Source organism: Camelina sativa, chromosome 17 (assembly GCF_030686135.1).
Source record: "Camelina sativa cultivar CO46 ecotype springtype chromosome 17, ASM3068613v1".
NCBI classification, from domain to species: Eukaryota; Viridiplantae; Streptophyta; class Magnoliopsida; order Brassicales; family Brassicaceae; genus Camelina; species Camelina sativa.
The window spans coordinates 21,838,168-21,855,247 of record NC_141896.1 but is presented as its reverse complement, the minus strand read 5'-3'; positions in this window follow the sequence as shown (position 1 = coordinate 21,855,247).

The window sequence follows — 17,080 nt, the reverse complement described above, 5'->3', positions numbered from 1 at the left end:
TTTTTATAAAACTATCACAATTTTATCTTTCAATCAAGAAAGAATTACTCAAATGTTATCCAAAAGTTGGTTTATTACTCAAATCTATAAATCTTTTGAAAATTACTAGAATGTTTAGTGCTCTGGGTGTAATTACAATTTACCCCTTGGGTTTTGTTTTCCGAATTTGAGTAAAAAAAAAAAAAATACACATCAACAAATTAAAATACACATCAGATATGAATTAACACGTCATTAAGCAGTTTTTTTAGATCCACAGTTTTGTTTTCTCTCGTTTATATCAAAGAGAGGGAAAGTGAATAGTTTTAACTATTCACAAACCGCGAGAAAAAAAAATTATCGAAACTCTCGTCTCTCGTCGCCGGCGATACTGTCATTGTCCACTCTCTTGCCGTCAATCTCCCGCCGTCATCTCTCGCCGTCATCTCTCACCGTCTTTCTTCGTCGTCGCACTCTCTTTCTTCAATTGGCTCTCTCTCTCTCTTCGTCTTCTTCGTCTTCTTCGTCTTCGTCTATCCGGTATGTGTCGACTGTTTAATTTCGAGTTTTCCGGCTGAATGTGGGTTTTTTCGATGATTTATGGCTGATTGTCGCCGTTGTTAATGACGGCTGATTTGTTAGATTTATTCGATTCGATGGCTGATTTACTTTTTGTTTTATGTTACGGCTCAATTATTTTAGGGTTTACGGCTGATTTGTTAGATCTATTCGATTCGATGGCTGATTTACTTTTTGTTTTATGTTGCGGCTCAGTTATTTTAGGGTTTATGGCTAATTTGTTAGATTTATTCGATTTGATGGCTGATTTACTTTTTGTTTTATTTTGCGGACGGATGAGTTGTGACTGAGATATTTTGTGCTTTAGATCTGAGTTATGTGTTTGTGGCTGAGTTATGTTATGCTTTATGTATGAGTTTGTTTTATGTTATGGCTGATTTATGTTATGATTTACTTATGAACTACAACAGATGTCGATGGTGATTATTTCTTCTGAAGAACAAGCAAGGGATTACCCCCCAAGACTATACGCTAAAATAGAGTCTAGAGATATAAACACAAATTTCAGGATGAAAGAATTCCCTCAGATTAGGGAATCAATAGGACTGGATGCGTGGGATGAAACGAAGAAAGTACCAATTTGAATAATCTCTAAGCTAGTTGATAGCCAATTCGTCTGGTCTGGTAAGGTTGTTCATTTCCTACTATGTAACCAGTTAAGGGTACATAAGAAGGAGCTTTGGTTTGTGGTCGGCGGTCAACCTATCAGGTTTGGGTTGAATGAATTTCATTATCTGACTGGGTTAAACATAGACCCAATGCCTACTGAACAGTTTGAACTTGAAGAGGAACACAAAAAGTTCTTCCGACTTTTGAAAGTGCCTGGTGGGGCAGGTCCAACGCTACTTGAACTCAGGGAAGCATTAAAAGTGTGCCGGGGATGGGTTAACCTTGATCATCGTAAATGGTTGGGGCTGTTGCTTCTTCAACACATTGGACTTTATGGTTTGCATCATAACTCTAGAATTCCATATGAAAGTGCCAAAAGAGTTTTTGATGATGAAGCAATGAAGACGTATCCGTGGGGTCGGTCAGCATTTGAAGCTCTTGTTGATTCCATAAAGATGCTGAACCCTACGGGAAAGTCGTACACCCTTAGCGGGTTTACAGCCGTGTTACAGGTTTGGGCGTATGAGTCCATCAAATGCTTTGGAGAACGGTTTGGGAATGCATCAGCTGAAGATGGTGGTATACCGATGCTTCAATGGGGTGGAAACCGTACACGTTCATCGCTGGAAACCGCAATTGCTGAAGAGATCAAAGCGCTTGGTGAGGTAAGGTTTATATCTGGTTGAGTGATTGTTTAGTAATGGATGAGTATGATTAGTTATGGCTGAGTTATTGTCTAGTAACGGCTGAGTTATGTTTTATTAATGGCTGATTTATGCTTTAGTGTTGGCTGAGTTATGTTTTAGTAATGACTGATTTATGCTTTAGTCTTGTCTGAGTTAAAACTTACTGATGGGTTTCATAATCTCTTATGTTACAGCTGCGTGTGATTAATATGGTTATGAAGGAAAATGGCTGCAAGCTATTTCATTCGTGGCCAGAAGAAGAAGACGACCCAGCAATCGATCGCCTGATTGAAGACATACATCTGAATACGTTTGTTAAAGGTTTTTGGGATGTTAAGGAGAGTGATAAGAAGAAAAAGAAAAAGAAAGCTGAAGCAGTTGTTGAGTCTGAATCTCCTCCCGCAAAGAAGCAGAAAGTTCAGAAGATGAAAGTTTCCAACAGTCAGGAAACTAGTGAAGGAGTTGCACAGGAGAGGAAGAAGAAAGAAAAAAAGGTAAGTGAGGAGGAAGATGTTGGGGAAGATGTTGGGGAAGATGATCTCTACGAATTGATCTCTAAGTTATACACAAAGTTTGACACCGTTGATAGGAACATTGAAAATGTATCGGCGAATCTGGAGAAGAAGATGGATGAAAGGATTGAAACCAGGCTTGGATCTTTTGAGACGGACCTCAAACAGATGAAAGAGCTCGTGCTTCCAAAGAGCACGACTGACCAGACTTTAAAAATGGGACAAGAACTAAATAACCTGGGACATGGACAGGAACTGCAGACATCAAAAGGTCCACCAAAAGTTCCGGTAATGTCTGGTTTATCTTTGTTTTATGGCTGATTTTTCAGAATGTTTAGGCTGAGTTATTATAATTTTAATTGTCTTCGCTATGATATACAGGAAAAGAACTCTTTGACTTCTCCTAAGAAGTCTCCAGATGCTAAGAAACCAGCTGATACGAAAACAGGGACTTCCACGAGGAGAAATGCCAAAGAGTTAGAGGCGTCAGAGAAGGCCAAAGAGTTAGAGGCGGGAGAGTCGGTAATGTCTGGTTTATCTTTGTTTTATGGCTGATTTTTCAGAATGTTTAGGCTGAGTTATTATAATTTTAATTGTCTTTGCTATGATATACAGGAAAAGAACTCTTTGACTTCTCCTAAGAAGTCTCCAGCTGCTAAGAAACCAGCTGATACGAAAACAGGGCCTTCCACGAGGAGAAATGCCAAAGAGTTAGAGGCGTCAGAGAAGGCCAAAGAGTTAGAGGCGGGAGAGAAGGTAATGTCTGATTTATCTTTGTTTTATGGCTGATTTTTCAAAATGTTTAGGCTGAGTTATTATAATTTTAATATACAAAAAAAGAACTATTTGACTTCTCCAGATGCTAAGAAGTCTCCAGCTACTAAGAGACCATCTGATACGAAAACACGGCCTTCCACGAGGAGAAATGTTAAAGAGTTAGAGGCGGCAGAGGAGGCCAAAGAGTTAGAGGCGGCAGAGAAGGCCAAAGAAGTAGTTGCGTTAAAGAAGCCCAAAGAAGTAGCTGCGGCAAAGCAGGCTAAAGAAGTAGCTGCGGCTGGAGGTAGAGGTAGAGGTAGAGGTAGAGGTAGAGGTAGAGGTAGAGGTAGGGCGCCTAAAAATCCTACTGCTGCTGTTGTGGCTGCTGGTGTTAAGCCGTTGAAATTTGTACTACCTGGAGGTTCAGAAGCTGGTGCAGAAGCTGGTGCAGAAGATATTACAGACGAGTATTTTGCTGAAGCCGACTCACTTGAACCTGAATCTGAGGATGATGAAGAGGAAAAGATTAGGCTTGATAGAATTAAAGCTTTAAGTCTGGAGAGTGTTAAGCTGTCAGCGGATGGGAGTGCATTGAATACACAACAAGATCATCCAAGCTGGATTTTCCCTAATATTGGAGACAACGGACTGACGTGCATGAGGAAGAACTGTTCACCTGGACCTGGAATATATGATCCTCTGGCACCTGTTGATCCGGTCAAGGTTCAGAAACTTTTGGAGCACCTAAAGAAAGCCGAGTATGACCCTTTAGACCCTTTTGCTTAACAAGTTAATAACAGCTTGTTAACATTATATTAACTTGTGTTTATTTGTTTGTTAGGAATATCCCGTTAGGCAAAGGCAGAATGGAAATTGAATTCTATAGGGTGCTAATCACCAAACGAAAGGACTGGCCAGAGAAGCCAGAAGAATATGGTAGATATGGGTGCCTTACTAATGAAGTAAGTTTATCTTAATGTCTTAGTTATTGTTGTCGTTGTCTGACTTATATTACATTATGGCTGCGTTGTTGTTTACTACTCAGTTTTCTGTTGTACAGCACTTGGGCGCGTTTATGAGAGTCCTTAGGTGTAGGTACAAATGAGATCCCTTCCCATTCCACAACAAACGCATTGCGTTTATAGACCCGTGGTTCACCAGTGAAATGGTTCACCGTCATTATCCGATGTTAATGTCTGCACCCAAGTTTTTTACAATGACTGGCAATTGTTATGAAGAATTAGTTAAAGGTTTGATTCCATCAGACGAACAAACTAATTTGAAGTGGATAGAAGATGTGGATCACCTGTATATTGCTCCACAAACTGGAGGCGATCACTGGGTGGCGCTGCATGTGGATCTCAACAGAAGGCATATTGATTGCTATGATAGCATCGTGGGACAAGTAACCGGAGAGAGTGAGCTTAGAATGCTGAATGCTTGTAGGGCGTTTACGCGGATGATTCCAGCAATGATGAACGCAAACGTTCCTCACGTAATTCGTACACCTACTTACAAACAGTTTACCTTCAGGAGGAGGACAGTCTCCAAGGTCCCGCAAAACGTACAGGTTGGTGACTGTGGCGTGTACGCTTTAAAGTTTATAGAATGTCTAGCGCTTGGTGTGTCTTTCGATGGAATCTGTGATCAAAACATCCAGGGTATACGTGTTAAAATGGTAGCAGAAATCTTCGATGAGTCACCTAATTTTATGAATCAGTTCACGTAAAAAACATTTGTATTTCTTTTGGTAGGTAGGACTTGCACTTTGGATATGTAAAAAAACCTTTGGATTTCTTTTGGTAGGAATTGTACTTGAATAAACATATATGTTATGGCTGAGTTATATATTTCGAACGGCTGAGTTATCTACTTCGTATGGATGAGTGAGTTATGGCTGAGTTATGTACTTGGTACGGCTTCGTTTAGTCTTTCGTGCCGTGCCTCGATATTACTAAAAGTGTTGTTGGGGAAGCCCAAACAATAATTCTGTGCCTGCTCAGATCCACACGCGTAATCAATTTATAAAGTTAGTTTTTTCACAATATATTATACAAAATAATTAAAAAATTGAACTCAAAATTCGAATAAAAAATCTTAAAATTCCGACAAAGTGACTAAGTGATGGCTGAGTTATTGACTTACACGGCTGACTTATAAAATATTTGTAAATTTACATTATTATAACTCAACAATTAAATGTAAAATTGAATTATGAATATTACAATTATTATAACCAATAAAAAGTAATAATTATAGAGAAAGATTGATTTTTACACATTCTCACCAAGGATGTGTAAAACATACAACACATGACGTTTAGGGGTTAGGGTTAGGGTTAGGGTTGGGGTTTAGGGTTTGAGATGTAGGGTTTAGATTATTTGATTTTTGGATTTGGTTCTAATGTGTTTTAATGTGTATGGTTTAAGGTGATATTATGGATATAATAATATTATTACCATTTGAATATTTAAAAAAAAAATCAAAAAATCAAAAAAAAAATTGGTTATTTCCGGTTATGGGTCGGTTATATTAATATCTAACAATAAATAATCCAAAATATATTGTAATTAAGTAGATTAGCCTAATATAACAGAAATTAAGCCGAATATATCTAAAATTAATTAAACATACCAATTCAAAAATATCAAATTGGAAAATTTATTTTATCGGTCCGTTCGGTTTAGTCGGTTATTTAGTCATTCTAATAAATAACCCAAAATATATTGTAATAAAGTAGATTAGCCTAATATAACCAAAATTAAGCCGAATATATCCGAAATAAACCAAACATACCAATTCAAAAATATCAAATTGGAAAAGTTATTTTATCGGTCGGTTCGGTTAAGTCGGTTATTTAGTCATTCTAATTTGAGGGTTGGCTGAGATATCGTCTATTGACGGCTGAGTTATAATTAATCAGCGAGATTCTAGGGACGCAGCGAAAATCTCACTGCACTCTGATTGGTGGATTCAGCGGCGGTTACTTCCCATAATCCCGTACAAATAGGTTTGAGAGCCTGAGTGATTGAAATATTCCAACCTCCACAACTTTCCAAGATATAGAGAGAAAGAGATGGTGACTACTCGATCTGCGTGGCTGAGACGGGCTCGGGAAAGGATAGCCGCGTCGGCGAGCGGTTCCAGCCGAACTGAAACGTCGAATAATCCCTCCGCCCAAGAGGGCGTGGAAACGTTCCGCGTTCGCGCACTTGTTCCGCATGTCGATATGACGGGTGTAGAAGGGAGCCTCGTATGTCAGGAACTCCGAAGGTATCGAGCTCGCCGCTATAGGCTGGGGGCTCACCTTATGGCGAGACGCCGTAGATTGGCCGAAGTCTGTCGGCTTTATCGTTTGGACGGGACTATTCGGGTCATGAACGAAATAATCGCCGAAGGTTTCTTCTTGGAGAAGTGGCGTATGACTGGACTGCTCGCCGCGCATGCGGCGTGCCAAGAGCTGGTGGCGAGTATGGAGGTGCCTGTCCTTTTTGAGGCTGACTGTCAACCTCTCGAAGATACCGCGCACCCGTTTACTCTGGATATCTGGGCCTACCGGGCTTCCATAGAGATATTAAGGCAGTACGCCAATTTCCTGGAGTCGGCCGGCCCAATTTTCCGTGAGAGGCACTTGGTCGAGGGCCCGTGTTCCTTTTTGGAAGACTTGGAGAGGCGTTGAAGTTCCGAGGGAGAGACTGGAGACCCTAAGGCAAGCTCGTCAGTTCTGGCGAACCGAACTGGACAAGGTAACGGTGGAGGAACCGCTGGCAGACGATCTATCAGGTCCACGGCCTCCACTTCGTCTGCAGGACCAACCCAGACGGTGATGGTGAAACCCCGACCGTTCCGGACTTAGAATTCGGACGGTTTTTTCTTTTTCTCATCTAGGACTTTGAGTCGTCGAAGGGGTTTTATTTTATCGGTCGGTTCGGTTTAGTCGGTTATTTAGTCATTCTAATTTGAGGGTTGGCTGAGATATCGTTTATGACGGCTGAGTTATAATTAATCATGACTGAGTTATAATTAATCATGACTGAGTTATTAAAATAGATTGATAAAACACCACAACATAGAAAGTTCATATCAATTCCAAAAAAAAAAAAAAAAAAACAACGGAGCTTGACTAATCTCACAGATACTTGTTCAAGCTCTCAAACTTCTTCGCCAGAGCGTCATATTTCTTTTCCAAATACAAGATCATTTCTTCTTGAATCTCGATGCGCTTCTTGGATGCATCCAAGTCCTGCTTCATCTCCCGAAAGGCGATCGCGAACCCCTGAGGGAAACCGCCTTCCCGTTCGTGACGGATGTCTAGGCCTATCGAGCTTGCTTGACTAGGTTAATCCGATACGTCAATTTCCTGGAGTCGTCGGGTGAAGCCTTCCGCGAGCGCCATCTTCTTGAAGGCCCATGTGCCTTTATAGAGGACATGATGTCCAGAGGCTCCGGATTGCCAATCGAAAGGCTAGAGGCCTTACAACGGGTAGGAGATTTATGTCGAATTGCGGTGAACGAACTCGCAGTGGAGGAACCATTGGAGACTGACATATCTGGCCCAGCTCCCGTTCTGCGATTGTAGGACCGTCTAGAACGCTAGAGGGTTGGTGGCAAAACTTTTCGATCGGGCTCCCCCGACCAGAGATCTCGCATTTAGGCGTTGTTATTATACATATTTTTTGTTGTTGTTTGGATGAAGTGTAATGGAAACTAATCAAAACGATTTTAGCGAAGTTTAATGTCATGGCTGAGTTATAAAATTTACGGCTGAGTTATAGCTTTTACGGGAAAACAAAATATATAGTCGATTCATGTCATGACTGAGTTATCAAAGAAACAATATGAAAACAAACGACTGATTAATACGACTGATTATATGGCTGAGTTATAGTTTATTACGACTGAGTTATCATGATACAGGACGAAATATCTCGACGATTCATGTGATGGCTGAGTTATAGTGTGTTATGGCTGAGTTATACTACTTGACAGATGAGTAATACCACAAAATAAAGTAATAATACTTTGACAGATGAGTAATAACACAAAATAAACTATAGAGCACAAGTTTTCGCATTGTGCCCAACTTGCTTACATCGCGAACATGCGTGTTGCTTCCCAGGGCGTTTATTTTCAGTAGCAACTTCCAAAGATGATTTAATCCTACGCTTCTTTGGTCTTCCTGGCTGGTTCACAACAATCGGAGGCAAGCACTTCTGATTATCCACAACTTCAGGAGCAGAGAATGATTCATCTGGAGGCATGATTGAACCAGCCCATCCGTTAACCAAATCGACACTCCTAAATTTTGTATCGCACATGGATATACGAGACACATCCATATGCTCTGCAGCTGCGATTGCATGGATGCATGGTATTTTCTCGTGGTCGAAACGACGGCATGTGCAACTTTTTATTTCTAAATTTATAACATGCAAAGATGATCCATATTTCACTTCAACACGTACAGCATCAATCGTTTGTACCTCCATAAGTCTTGCTCCGGTGACACGGTCCTATAAGGGAGTAGAACAAAAAACAAAAACGTTTTAGGCTGAGTTATGAAAGCAATTATGGCTGAGTTATTGAAACAACAATGGCTGAGTTATGGAAACTATAATGGTAATGGCTGAGATAAGGAAACAATTACGGCAGAGATATGGTAACTGTTACGGCTGAGTTATCAACATTGACGACTGACTTATGTAAAATTACCTGTAATAGTTTCTCAACACCTCGAGTGAGCGTTGTTTGCTGCGATTTCGCATCCTCTCTCCGTTCAGAAAACCATCTGGTCATCATATCCCGTATCGATTCTAGAAGTTGAACTATGGGAAGACTTCTAGCAGTTGACAGTGCATGGTTCATTGATTCTGCAATATTCATTATCATTAAATTGTACCTATCACCTAGGAAATGAACACGCGCCCACATTCGGACACCAGCTCGTTGGAGGTATCCATGTAGTTCGGGATGACGTGCTTCAATCTCATTGAAAGCCTCATTAAAATCAGTTAGCCTAAAACACTTTGCCGCTTTTTTCACCAGAGGGAACAAATGTTTTCCTTTGAACTTCACCAAGATGTTCTTATACAAATGGTAAGTGCAAATTTCACGTGAAGCCAACGGATACACTTGACGAATCGCTTTCCCTATTGACTGATGTCTGTCGGAGATTATCGCAAGATCCTTTTCGTCTGGAATGGCAACTTTGAGTTGTGTAAAGAACCAACGCCAAGACTCATCATTTTCAGTGTCAACAACAGCGAAAGCTAATGGGAAAATTTGAAAGTTACCATCCTGAGCTAGGGCTGTTAGAAGTGTCCCTTTGTAACTACCATGGAGAAACGTTCCGTCGACAATAACAACTTTGCGCATGAAAGCAAACCCAGCAATACTCGCACCAAAAGCAATAAAAACATATTTGAATCTATCTTCATCACCTATTTGAAGACGCGTGACTGTACCCGGATTTTCCCTTTTTAACTTGAATATGTAAGAAGGCAACTCGCTAAAACTTTCCTCAGGAGTTCCCTGATGGATCTGCCTTGCATTCAGCAGCGTTCGATATGCCTTCCAATAACCCATCTGTCGACACCAACAAATTAATAAATCAGCCATAATATATAAATAACTCAGCCGATACATTCGAATAAGTCAGCCTTAAATAATCAATAAATGAGCCGTAAAATGTAAATAACTCAGCCTATACATACCTATAACTCAGCCATTGTTATCAATAAGTAACTCAGCCTATACATACCTATAACTCAACCATTATTATCAATAAGTCAGTCGAAACATAGTAATTACCTTTAGACTAAATTGCTTATTGAAAATGACTCCGACACTTTTAGGTTTAACATCCGGACCAAGATCACCAAGATAGTCCCTGTAAAGACCTGCCAGTACATCAACTGTTGATTGACGGCATCTAGTAGAACGTTTCGTCACAGAACATGTGTGTTCCAAATCGTATACACGAACATGAAAATCCGGGTCATCCCCTTGTACAGATGCACGAACTCTCCAAAGACATCCTTTAACCCAACACCTAAAAACCACTTGTCTCGGATTTGAGACTGGTACATTAAAATCAAATCCATCCCTAACCGAAATAAGTTTCACGTGATTCCTGAACTGCTTTTTGCTACTGTATCGTTGTCCTACAGCAATTTTTAGCGTTGACACCTCCAACCTAATAGCCTCCGGATTCATCTTCGATCCGGCAAAGTTATCATCTCTATGAGCTTTCTTCTGAGGAGGCGGAGTAGGTGGGTCTTCCACTGTACTCTGAGGCTCGCCCAATACAGAAAACTTCTCGTCATCAGATGACTCACCATCGGAGTCGTCGAAAACATCAAATCGGGTTGAAAATTCATCGTCTTCTTCTTCGTCAGATGCTACTTCGACAACTTCTTCTTCGTTTTCTTTGTCAACAATCTCACCATAATCAAAACAAGTGCCTTCAAATCCCCCACTGCACACTTCGTATGTAGATTCTGCTTTCGAGTCTCTGCTTCGCCGAATCATACTTCCTCTAGCTCCACTAGTTTCTGTAGACTCTTTCGCCGAAAACTCTACACAGAGACGTAGCTGATCGGTTTTCCATAGCCCCAAAAAACATTGCAACTGTCGATCATTGGAGACAAAAACTGGTGGAGTATCATGCGCCATATGTTTCATTGCCCTGTTCGAGAACATGTAGCTCAGCTTTAGCTCATGTCTAAACGAGTCCAATCCGTAGTCTTCAAGGACAAGCTTAAGAAGCTTGTCGTATGTTGTGCCTCCATCTATCTGCACAACTATACACCCTCTCTCGTCGGAGTTAAATACATATCTTTGTGTCTTTATCCAATTACCGGACACAACTAGTACCGGCACTGGATCCATGAAATATAATGAAGAACAAGGTGGAGAAGAACAAAAGTAGAAGAACAAGGTGTGAAGAAGAAAGTGAAGAAGAAGTAGAAGAACAAGGTGAATAAGAAGGTAAATAGTTCACTTATTAACCAGTTGAAGAACCAGAGTCGAATGACGTTTCGTATTTCCGGAGAAAAAAGATGATGACATGGAATGCTGACATGGATGCTGCATCCGACGTGGCAAATCAGCCATGAAACAATACAATAACTCAGCCTAACTAAAACTCAGCCACAACACGAAAAACATTACAGTAATTAAAAAGCAAAAAAAATTGCTGACAAACTCAGCCGCTTCATGAACTGAAAATATGTAACTCAGCCGTATCGTTTGATAACTCAGCCGTAACTGAAAAACATTTTAGTAATTAATCTTTTGCCAATAAGTCAGCCGTCAAACGGCTGACTTGTCGATAAGTCAGCTTATGACGGCTGAGTTATAGTTTTTTTACCATACCTCAGCCGTAACTACATCTCATAAGTCAGCCATTTTTCATAACTCAGCCAGTCAGAAAATGGCAACTCAGCCGTGTCGTTGTGATAACTCAGTCAAAATTTTGACAAGTCAACCGTGTCGTAGCGATAACTCAGCCAAAATTTTGACAACTCAACCATCAGGTGAAAACTCAGCCATTACTACAACTGAGTTATGCGCATAACTCAGCCAAATTTAATAAGTCAGCCATAACGCTTGGCTGACTTATTAGCATAACTCAGCCAGATTTTCATAAGTCAGCCGTCCACTCTTACTCAAATGTTTTTCCGATAACTCAGCCGTAACATACCTATAACTCAGCCGCAACATACTCTGTATCGCGTTACGGCTGAGTTATGGTTACACGTCAGCGATTTCTGACGTGGCGTCTGACGTGGCAATGGCATTTTTGTAATAACGTTTTTTCCGGTAACATAAAACAGAGGCACGCTGGATATTTTGAAAATACCCGAAACATTCTAGTAATAAAAATTTTTTTTGTAGATTCTGATAATATTACCTAAAATGAGTAACATTTGAGTAATTCACCCTTCAATCAAAAACAAAGATGGAGAATCATTTTCATAATTGTCCGTTCGTTTGGTTGATGGTGCCTTTTCAAACAACGCAAGGTTATATCGGCTTTTTATTTCCAAGTTTGCTAGTTGTAATGTATAGGTTTTTTTTTTTTGAACTCATAGCTTATATGAGTCATCTCATCTTATCACCCCAATCCTTCCATTGACTTTTAACGACCCTCCGGCATTATTGGATATTGAGATATGATAGTTTAAAATTTATTCTTCATATAATTTTTAAGTTTTGACTCAAACGCCCACAAGACCAAGCTCCAATATATGTAAGGCATGTGTTTATGTAATGTACGTTTCTAAACTAGCTTAGCTAGTATTAAAATTTTATGCAAAGCCACTGGACCAATCATATACCGTTTCAACTAAAACTTTAGAACGATCCATCCATATACCAATCATAACATATTTCGAATATACTATGTCTTTCTAGATCGTCGTTGCAACGAATCAGATGGTTTTTTTTGGATAATTGATTGTTTTATTTACGGTGGTTGCACGGCTTCGAAATGAACACGACTAATAACTTTTATTAAAAGGATGTCGTATTCTAGAGTGATGTTTATGAACAGTAAGTCGATGTAAAGTCAGCGAAGTACGTTCTTACGAATCATGAAGTCAACGAACCGTATGTCAACAATGGGCTTCTGATCCCGAAGGTCTGTCTACATCACTAAAATTTATTTTGTTGTTCGATACCACAAAAAAAAAAAAACATATTCACCTAATTACTATTTTTGTTTGTCTTTTAAGTTTGGGATTTTATAGAATATTGTTGGTTACACTAACTTCACTAGTCTGTCATTACCCGTACGAGTCTTAAGTGCATGGTTTTCTCATCAAGCTAAGCTCAAAACCTCTATAACACCCGCAAATCAATTTCTGGATATTGGGAAGGGGTGTCGATTAACACCAAGGAGAGTGTCGATCGACACCATCGATGTTGGTTCGACCAGGTTGTTTTTAATTGTCGTTTTGGATTTGGTTTGATTTAATTGGGTTGTTTAAACCATGTATATAAGGGAAAACTCGACCTAGGTCGTGAAAAGGAGTTGTCTTGGCCGTTCTAAAGAGAAAAGAGAGAAGAGAGAGTGTTCTTGAGGGGATTTGGAGATTCTAAGCTGTTTTGGTGAGATCTGTTCCTGTGGAGTAGAGATATTGTGCTAGGAACGAAGGGGAAGCCTTCTAGGGTGCTGGATTCGTCAGTTTGAGTCAGAAACTTCCTGTAAAAGAGGTGAGTGCATGACCATGGCTTATCTAAGCCTGAGAATCCTTTGTTTGCTTGATTGGTTGTGTTTTGTGGTGTTGTTCTTGCTTTTAGTGGTTGTGTTATGGTTCTTATAGGTTCCTGAAGTTTTTGGGTGAGTTTGGAACGGATTGGAGGTGATTGGAAACGGAGATTCGATGATCGGCTTCGAGTAGAACGCGTCTGCAGAGTCGGTGTCGATCGACACCAGGTTAGTGTCGGTCGACGCCATGTTTGGGCTAGTGTCGATCGACACCACTCTGGTGTCGGTCGACACCAACTTGTATGATTCGTGATTTTTCCTGGTTTGTTGTGTTTGTTTGTTGTTTGTTAAACATGGGAATCTCAGTTGCTTGTGTGTATAGCCCAGCAGATGGGAGGATTGCCTCACTAAGTATTTGTGATAATACTTACGCATCTCAATTGTTGTTTGTGGTGTGCAGGTTTGTGAAGTGGAATCATGGCGATGAGGAGGAGGATGATCTAGGGTCTCGTTTGTGTGTTGTTGGTTATATTGTTTATGTTGGAACATGGATAGAGTTATGCTAGGTTGTTGGATAGGATGGTTAGAAGTGTTATTGTATTGATGTGTATTGGTTTTGTATTATTGGTATGTTTCCGCTGTGCTTAATGGTTATTTCTGGTTTAATGATGAGTTGTGGTTTGGGTTGGTTAATTAAGTAGTATGAGATGCTTAATTATACATATATATATATATATATATATATATATATATTGTATTTAAACAAAAAAGAAAACGGGCCGGGGTGTTTCAGTTTGGTATCAGAGCCTTTAAGGTTCTAGGATGGTTAAGTGGATGGAATTGATTATGAGTAGTTAGTCAATTTGCGTGTGGTATGGAGTCCTAGTATCATCCTGTTCGAGCCTTTCATGAGATTCCACGGTAAGATGTGTGTTTGGTGTGCGGTTTTGAATTGTGTACTTAGCTTTCTGTTCTGGGTAGTGCAGATGGTTAAGGGTGGAGTTGTTGCTGGTCGTGGACGCGGACGTGGTCGGGGACGCCGTTGTGGTCGTGGTCGTGGTAGGGGCAGAGGCCCAACAGTTAGTGAGTCGGTTGAGCAGAGTGTGACAACTGAGGGTGTTGGCGAGTCGCAGGACTTCTAGGAGGGGTCCATGAGTGTGGCCGGTGGTGGTACTGATAGGACCATAAGCGCTGGGGTCAGTGCGGGCGGTGTCGGTGCCCGAGAGGCCGTGGTGCTAGGCTTCCGGATGTGGGAATCCCAGCAGGTGGAGCCCCTGTAGGAGGTGTGGACAGCTTGTCCTGTGGAAAAGTTCTTAAAGGGTGGGGACCAAGATTCGAGGAACGCCTGACACACCAATAACCTACTGATGGATTTGGATATCTACAGTGATGAGTTAAGATCGATGTCCTACAGGACTAACGTGGACTCCGTTGTGACGGCTAGCGGAGGGCTAGCAGAATCCACGGACGGTCCGTTGGGACAGCTAGCGGAAAGCTAATGGGATCCGTGGGATAGGTTGTCACAGCCTCTAATTGATCATCCTCAAGAACTATTAAAACCAGAAAACCATTAACCGTGATCAAATTGCTTATAGCTTTAATTAGTTGCTTCAATGACAATCACATCAATGATTATTTATTTAAACATTCCTCCTCCATATGGATTAGCAACTTAAAAAAGTTAGAAGTCAACTTAGGGTTTATAATTTTTTTAACGAAAGATACTCTATAATTGTTTTTCATTATTGTATCAGCCTATCAGGTCATGTACTTGAAAAAGAAACGTACACAACGTACATATGGACTATGGAGTGTGGCTTGCTTATCCTTTTGTACATTATATAGTACAATGATTAAAAAGAACCCATATAACATCATTCTTCATATAAAAAATGTGTAAAGCCGACATGTAATTAAATATCCAAAAACTACATAGATTAATACTGTAAGTAAAAAATTATCAAAAGGTTATATCATCATCCTAAAACTATACAAATGTATCAATACTATCATGTAAATATAAATCCGATCATTGTTGACTTATTATGTAACAATGATTTTCGAAAGAAAAAACCGTATATTTGTTGACTAAACATTTTGTACTATTCAAATATTTTATAAGTTGTGTGATAAGTTTGTAATTTTATTAGTTCATTATCATATCATCCATTTTTAATAAAACGGAAGTAGATGACTTCAAATTGGTAGACCATATAAATATAGGTTATAACTAACATTAATTATTTGATAGGTTATATGGATTAATTATTTGATAGGTTATATAGATTTATGATTAGGATCTTCTTAAAAATATATTCTAAAGAGTAAAATAAAATATTCAAAAAAAAATTAACTAACCATATATAGGCAAAAAAATCTCAGAAATTAATCATTCTTCCGCAGATTACAAGTGATTTCCGATTATACTAAAAAATAAAATCTTAATTTACTTTATCAGAAAATTTTGATTAAGTAACGGGTTAAAATTTAAATATTTAAATTTATTTCATATATTTCTTTTGTTAATTGTATAGTTTTATATACTATAATAAACTTTTTAAATAATTTAATTTGGAATCTTTAAAAATAGTTTAATTTGATAATTTTAAGAATATCATAAATATATGATAAATCAAAAAGTTAAAAATTATGAACACTCTAATTTGATTTGTAATAGCACGGATCAATAATATGTCACTATAATATGAAAAAAATTCAAGAAATATGATTTCTTGCTAGAGCACGGGTTAAAATTTCAAAAATATGATTTCTCGGATTAAATTTAAGTTTGGAATAATGTTGTTTGGTAGGCTTTCTCGGTTACGATGATTTTGACAAACATACGTTACATATTTGGTCCTAAAATTAATATGCGTTATACTATAGATTAAATCGTAGAATTAACAATCAAAATACAATATATAATTTTAAATACTAAATAAATCAAATAAAATTAATAAACAAAAGTTAATTTTTTTAACACACAACTTAATCCGTGTTATACTGCGGGTTAAAATCTAGATATACTAGAATATATCTTACAAAATAGATGTTATATTCATAAATCATATTCAGTATATGATTTCATGGCATAGTTTTCCATCCATAAAAAGACTTTTAAAACAAATAAAATAATCATATATATAATATTTTAAATAAAAATTACCAAATATACAAATGGAAAGAATTTAAACATGTGCTTTAGCACATGTCATATTCTAGTACTAGGTGATATACCCGTGCTACAACACGGGATTATATATTTTGTTAGTTATTTTTTTTTTTGTAATTTGTATTTTTGTAATATAGTTTTTTTTGACTTTTTTTTATTTATTTATATAGTGTTTATTTGTATATTTGGGTTATACAGTAAACTGAAAATCCTAATAGAGTAAGTAGTTTGTAAAATGTAACTTTTCACGGAAACAGACATACCACAATAGTAGATAGTAGTTTTGTAAGAGAATAGACAATCCGCAATATCGGATAGTAATTTTGTAAGAGGATAAACACACCCCGCTTCCATGGCTTAATTTATAGTTTAATAAAAATACATGTTTTAACGGGTTTAACTCAAACTTTTTTTTATATTTTAAAATTTTGAAGAGTAAAAATATTAATATTACTTAAATATTTTATAGACTTTAAATATATTATACTATTTTAAACTTTCGACGGAGTTCAAATATTTATAATAATTTAAACATTCTATAAAAATTTAAATATTTATAATATCTTAAACTTTA